Raw genomic sequence first — 6,496 nt, 5'->3', positions numbered from 1 at the left:
TCATCCAGGAGTTTCGAACTCCCAAACCGGATTTCCTCTCACTTGCCCCCTCTTAAGTTTTCCTTTTTGTCCTTTTTTCTTCCGTTTTGGACCCTCATACCTTAACCGAGATGTATATATGTTGCACTTAGTAGACTCATTGTAAGGCTTTGTTTCTGGTCCCATAGGTCATATTTGACCTCCGTTGGACGATAATAAAATCTCTCTCTCTCTCTCTCTCTCTCTCTCTCTCTGAATCATTGCTTAATCAATTATTAATTGATAGAAACACCAGTAGCAATTAAAGCCTACAAATCTTTACTATATATGGTTTTCGTCTTTCTTCTTCAACAACATAACAGTGTGGGCAACAATGCTATGATTCTTTCCCAAGCTATCGACCTTTTCGTGTGTTTTTACTATATATGGTTTTCTTATTTCTTGATCAATAACATAACAGTGTGGGCAACAATGCTACGATTCTCTCCCAAGCTATCGACCTTTTCATGGGTTTTGACCTTAACATCAACTACTAAAGGATCTATGCGAAGAAGCTCGCAGAGGTTCGACTTTATGGCCTCCTTATGGGGACTCCACTTTGCCCTTTGTAGTATGAGGGTGACATCTAAATTGCCCATAGTATATCTCGCTTCATGCATCAAATATTGAACAGCTTCTTTCATAAAGATTGAAGATGCGGTTCCTTTCCATTTTGAATCATTGTTTGGAAAAATTTGCAGATGTCAGTGTTGGGGTTAAGGCCTATGTGCCTTGACCCGTCGCCCAGGTCATGGGCACCCGCCCACTGTTACCCTATACTTATAGTGAGTATACTGTATAGGGGGAGCTTCCACTTCATAGTCTCCCCACCCACATCGTGTGTGTGTCTCCTTCTCTCTCACACACTCTCCCTCTGTGGTGCTCCCCGATCCCCTTCAATTGGTATCAGAGCTATGGTGACCGCGGAGAGCACGACAGCTTTGAGAGCTTCGAGGCGATAGCTCGCTCGCTCTCGACCGTAGAGAGATTTAGAAAGCTTGGAATCTTTGTGAGAATGCAATGGGAGCTTGTGAGCTTAGTTGAGAGTGATGTATGCTCTTGTGGAAGCTCAGAAAGGAGTGTGGAAGACTGTGTGTAAGTGAAGGTGCTGCCCTAAAACTGTGTGCGCAGCAGCACTGTTTTGAGATTCGTTTTTCTCCTTGTAGAATGCAGATCTGAGAATTCTATTTCCCACGCCCATCCGTTTTGACATGGTCTACAACTTTGCAGAAGAAACTTTTTGCAAATTCCTCACCGTTTTGCTAATATTTAGCTCAGACTAAATGTATACAGAAATTCCAGATTTTCTGTTGTCGCATTGTGTGCGAGTTTGATGCACTTTTGGAAGCACGAGAGATGCTTGAAATTGAGTGCATAAATTCTGAGCTGAAGATGTAATTGCAGCTTGTGTTAAGCTTGTGGTTTGAGGGTTTTTTGGTAGACTTGGGCAACAAAGTACGGAGGCGTTTACACACCACCGAGGCGGTCTCTTGAGAGACGTAGTTTTTTGGAGCACACAGGTGGAGCTTCTTTCACTGGTTTTCACAGGATACTTTGGCAGTGATTTTGTGCTGAGATTCATGGTCTTTGCGGATGGTTTGCATATGGTTATGGCGCATGGTTGATGCCCATTATACATGCATTTTGGCGAGCGCTTTCAAGTGCCGGTGAGCTCTCTTGAGTGCATTGTTTTCGCATTGATCAAGTTTCCGGATTGCAAATCTTTTGGCGCTTGCTTATGCGCGCTCAGTCCGTTGATGTACGTTGAGTGGGGATTGCCATTGTATGTGAAAATGTGGAGCCATTTTGGCATTTCTACTCATTGGCATTGAGTAGTGTTATGGTTTATGGTAGAGATTGTACTTGAGTTTTTTGCTCAGTTTTCAGGGGAAATTCTGTCGGATTTTTCCCAGATTCTCGCCATAGTTTGTGATCGAGTGTTTACTCTCACTTTGACAGGTTTTGTCAGTTTGGACACAGTTTTTTGTTTTTGTATCCACTCTCGCAAGAGTGAGGAGTTGTGTATCTTTCTTTGCTTGAGACAGTGGTTTGCTATCGGGTGGGAGAGTCTTGTGATCTCGAGCATTGTTTGCCATAGTTTTGCAGAGCTTATGCATGTATGTTGAGTGTATTTTGATGCGCATTGATTGCTCATTGTATTGAGCTTGCAAGACAATGGATATTTTGTGTTGATAGCCATTGTGCGTCGAAACTCTAGCGAAATTTTCCCAGGAGTTTTATGCACATAAGTTGATGCGATCCAGGTTGTGATTGCGATTGCACTCAGTGATTACATGCGGTGTTTTCTGCAGGTGAGAGATTTGTGTGTGTGTATGCATCGATACCGCATAGTGTGGGCTTGTGATTAGCTCACAGATTGTAGTGTGATACTAGAGTAGGCGAGGCTTGTATTGACATTGCGGGAGCTCTATTTTGGAGTGTGTCTCATAGGTTTTACATTGTGTTTCTGGCCATATTTGTAGACAGTTTCCAAGTGTTGTTGGTGAGGTGGTTTTGCTTTCTAGTTTGCTACATTGTGCTCATGGCAAAGACAGGTGATCGCTCAGATTATGATCTCTCCGAAATGTGCATGTTTGATGGGTCAGACTTTGCAGCATGAAGAGAGTGTATGCTTGATGCATTGACACAGCGAGGGTTGCATCGACCATTCAGTGGTGATGTAGGTAGACCTTCAAACATGTCTGATAATCAATGGCAGGAGCTAGAGGAGATGGCACTATCTACACTCTCTTTGCACCTTGCGGAATCTGTATATGCTCTTGTTATGTATAAGACTACTTCGAGAGCACTTTGGCGCAGATTACATGATATGTATGATAGATCTGAGTCATCACGGACTCGTGTGAGACATGTACATTCACGAGCACGCCGACAGGTGACATGTTGGTATTGTGGTCATTCTGGACACGTTAGACGGCGTTGTGTTCGTCGTATGCGACATCGTAGGAGACATGGCAGTCTCAGAGATGTATGTAGTGATGCCATGGACTCAGTTGCCTTGACAGTTGAGGCAGATGTAGTGTCAGAGTATACTAGTGACGGGGATGTCACTTTTACCTCGAGCTATGCACGAGATGCTATACATGTGGATAGTGCACTCCCTTTACAGTGGTTGCTAGACGCAGATGCTATGTTTCATGTCACGCCGCATCGTGAATGGTTTTGTAGCTATTCTAGCGGGATGCTTGGCAGTGTACATTTGACCGATGGATTGGTGCATGCGATAGCAGGTGCAGGGAATGTGAGACTGTCATTACCGAGTGGTGCATCTTACTTGTTACGACATGTGCGCTATGTACCAGATTTGACAGTGAGTTTGATCTCGATTGGTCAGCTTAGAGATTGTGGATGTCATATTTTGCTACGAGAGCGAGATTTTGTGATGCATTTGGGTTCGCTAGTGATTGCGAGAGGTGCCAGGAGTGGTACAGGTTACCCATTGCATGTGGATCACGGGAGAGACGGTGTTGTCTCTGTGATCATGCAGTCAGGTAGAGAGCGAGAGAGCAAGTGATTCTCTTTTGCTTGTGGGTTGCAGGATGCTTTGCATGGAGTGCAGAGCAGTGACCTTGTTGTGCAGGTTGCGTCTACGGATTCACAGGTAGAGCGGGACAGCTCTAGTGAGTCACAGCAGGATGAGTCATCAGAGGTGATGACAGAGATGACTCACATGGATGCTGAGATGTCGGCTATTGTGGAGTCATTTCTTGATATGCTTATGCCAGAGCTTGATGCAGATTCAGGACAGATGGATACTCTTGGTAAACATGTGATTTGTGGTGGGCACGAGGAGTCACTCCAGAGCTCGGAGTCAGAGTGCCATGGTCTCTATGATAGGGGACAGGATTGCCATGAGTTGAGTTCTGAGTTGGAGGTGGCAGAGGTTGCCAGGGTTGCATCAATGTTCGGTGTCCTCATGTACAAGATGCTGATCTCGAGGCCCGACATAGCAGCTGCATTGGGAGCATTTGCAGCAGGGTTGATTAGTTTTTCGATGACTGATCTCGGCATAGAGCATAGGGGAGGTTTGCAGGTATTGGACCGATACTTGCAGGAGTGCATGAGCTCTTGTAGAATCTTTGCAGAGCTTGGAGCTAGCTCTGTGTGGATTCCGCAGCAGGATGTTTGTCTTTCAGTAGAGCCGGATGCACTAGCTCATCGAGAGTCAGTGGGCATAGGTTGAGAGAATATCTCACCTTCTATTAGTTGTACACTAGTAGATCTTGCTTAAAGGCACATTGGCCTTTAAGTGGGAGGTTTTTGGGGTTAAGGCCTATGTGCCTTGACCGGTCGCCTAGGTCATGGGCGCCCGCCCACTGTTACCCTATACTTATAGTGAGTATAATGTATAGGGGGAGCTGCCACTTCACAGTCTCCCCACCCACATCGTGTGTGTGTCTCCTTCTCTCTCTCACACTCTCCCTCTGTGGTGCTCCCCGATCCCCTTCAGTCAGAAGGACATAGCATCTACCACACAATGGACAAGCATATCACTGTTGGAATATGCTTCACATTCTTGGTCATGCTGCATATTCATGGTGTCGACAATTATAAGAGGAAAATTTGGCTCCAATCTATGAATATCAAAGCCATGCCCTACTCTAAAAGGTAGTACAAGAACCTTCTTCACATCTGGAATGATAGTTTCAACAAGAAGGACTTTCCATACCATTTTTTGGTGGCAAAATTTAGTCTGTTTTGAGCTTGTGTCTGCTCAAGATAAGGTGGTATGGAAATCTTGCTACCTAGACGATCATGTCCCCTCACTAGGAAGAACACTACTAAGTGAGAGAAGATGCTTCTCTCTCTCTCTCTCTCTCTCTCTCTCTCTCTCTCTCTCTCTCTCTCTCTCTCTCTCTCTCTCTCTCTCTCTCTCTCTCTCTCTCTCTCTCTCTCTCTCTCTCTCTCTAAGAAAACCAAGAAACAATATCACTATCATCAGGACAATAAGCAATTTGTTGTCAATAGATTAGTGTTTGGAAAAAGTGTGCCTCTTGTCCTTGGGCTGGTTGAAAAATCAAAATAACCGGTTGATGGGAGAGGAGAAGGAAAAAATCCACTTAAGAAATTTAAGAAATTTAAGAAATTAGATCTCTCTCTCTCTCTCTCTCTCTCTCTCTCTCTCTCTCTCTCTCTCTCTCTCTCTCTCTCTCTCCTCTCTCTCTCTCTCTCTCTCTCTCTCTCTCTCTCTCTCTCTCTCTCTCTCTCTCTCTCTCTCTCTCTCTCTCTCTCTCTCAAACTCAAACTCAAATTTTATGGTCCTTCGTCCTCAATGTCGGCCTTGAACCACGGTGGGTGGAAAGCAATAATCCGAGAGCCATGTGTCTAACCGTCAGGACGGGCTTGTTCACTTGACTGCACCAAATCTAAAAGTTTATATGCCCTATTGGCCTTTGAAATTGCATTGCCACCTTGTCAGTGGCAACCACCATCGATAGAGCCCGGTTACAAGCCCCTTCGTGCCCACTATCCAGCCGACACACTTCTCTTGTATTGCCTTTGTTGTCGTGCAGTACCCCATGTCTTACTGCCTCCTCTTTTATTTCACATTACTTGCACTCCTGGGCACTGAGAAGATCGCATAATGTTAGTGGCTCTCAGAGCACATAAAGAGAAGTATGCAGGATAGAGGCTATGGTTAAATATCGGCTAGCTTGCTGACGTGTGCATGGACGTGACCAACGCAGCAGGTCATTGCACTTTTTGGGGGCGCAGCAAGTAGTGCAGCACTATGAGAACAAGGCTCCACGCTTCACGCAAGCACACGTAAGCTCCAAGCGAATAACGTGCAACCGACAAAAAAAGGAGGGCCATGGGCTTTTCATGGCATTTAGCCATTTCTCTTTGTCTAGCTAGGTTCAGACGAGAGCGGCAGAAACCCGTCTCTCTCTCAGGGTCTTCCACCCTCCTTGTTCACATGAGCCGACAGCAGCTGTAAAATTCAAATACCTGCACCAGAGCAACAACCAATCAAGGGAGAGCTACTGCAACAAAAACCTACCTCAAAAACCTGCTCAACTCTGCCGCCCTGTGCTCGTGCTAACGAAGAGCGCCCGAGATGATCTTCCGGAGGGGGGTTGTCACCCAATCTCATGGCGGGTTCGAAGAGAAACCATTTCCTTTGACCCAATGAAGCCATGCCAGGCAAGCATCTCACCCCTACCCACTATTGTGCCACCATTCCATCTAATTATAGCCTCTCTTTCTCTATAAAACAAAACTCTCTGAAAGAGCGTGCGTCGACGCGCACTCTTTCAGAGAGTTTTTTTTAGAGAATGGTTCTAGTGTACGAGTTGGACCTTGTGTATGATCTGGTTGCTCTGCTTCTACCTCCAATCACAAAGGTGTAAGTGTGAGAACCTTCGCTCGCACATCCAATCTATTTTCAATACAGACCCGCGTAGCATGCACTTGGATCAAAAGACGAGTAATTTCTTCAATGGCAGTCTCAGAGAAA

General features: G+C 45.5%; 1 pseudogene; it reads right to left on the bottom strand.

Moving 5' to 3' along the window:
- Nucleotides 1–413: 413 nt before the first annotated feature.
- Nucleotides 414–4,711, bottom strand: LOC147434628 (2-C-methyl-D-erythritol 2,4-cyclodiphosphate synthase, chloroplastic pseudogene; annotated as a pseudogene).
- Between the last annotated feature and the right edge of the window lie 1,785 nt (nt 4,712–6,496).

The sequence above is a fragment of the Adiantum capillus-veneris genome, chromosome 19 (assembly GCF_014529385.1).
Source record: "Adiantum capillus-veneris isolate H3 chromosome 19, ASM1452938v2, whole genome shotgun sequence".
In the NCBI taxonomy this organism is placed as follows: domain Eukaryota; kingdom Viridiplantae; phylum Streptophyta; class Polypodiopsida; order Polypodiales; family Pteridaceae; genus Adiantum; species Adiantum capillus-veneris.
This window is presented reverse-complemented; position numbering and strand designations above follow the sequence as displayed.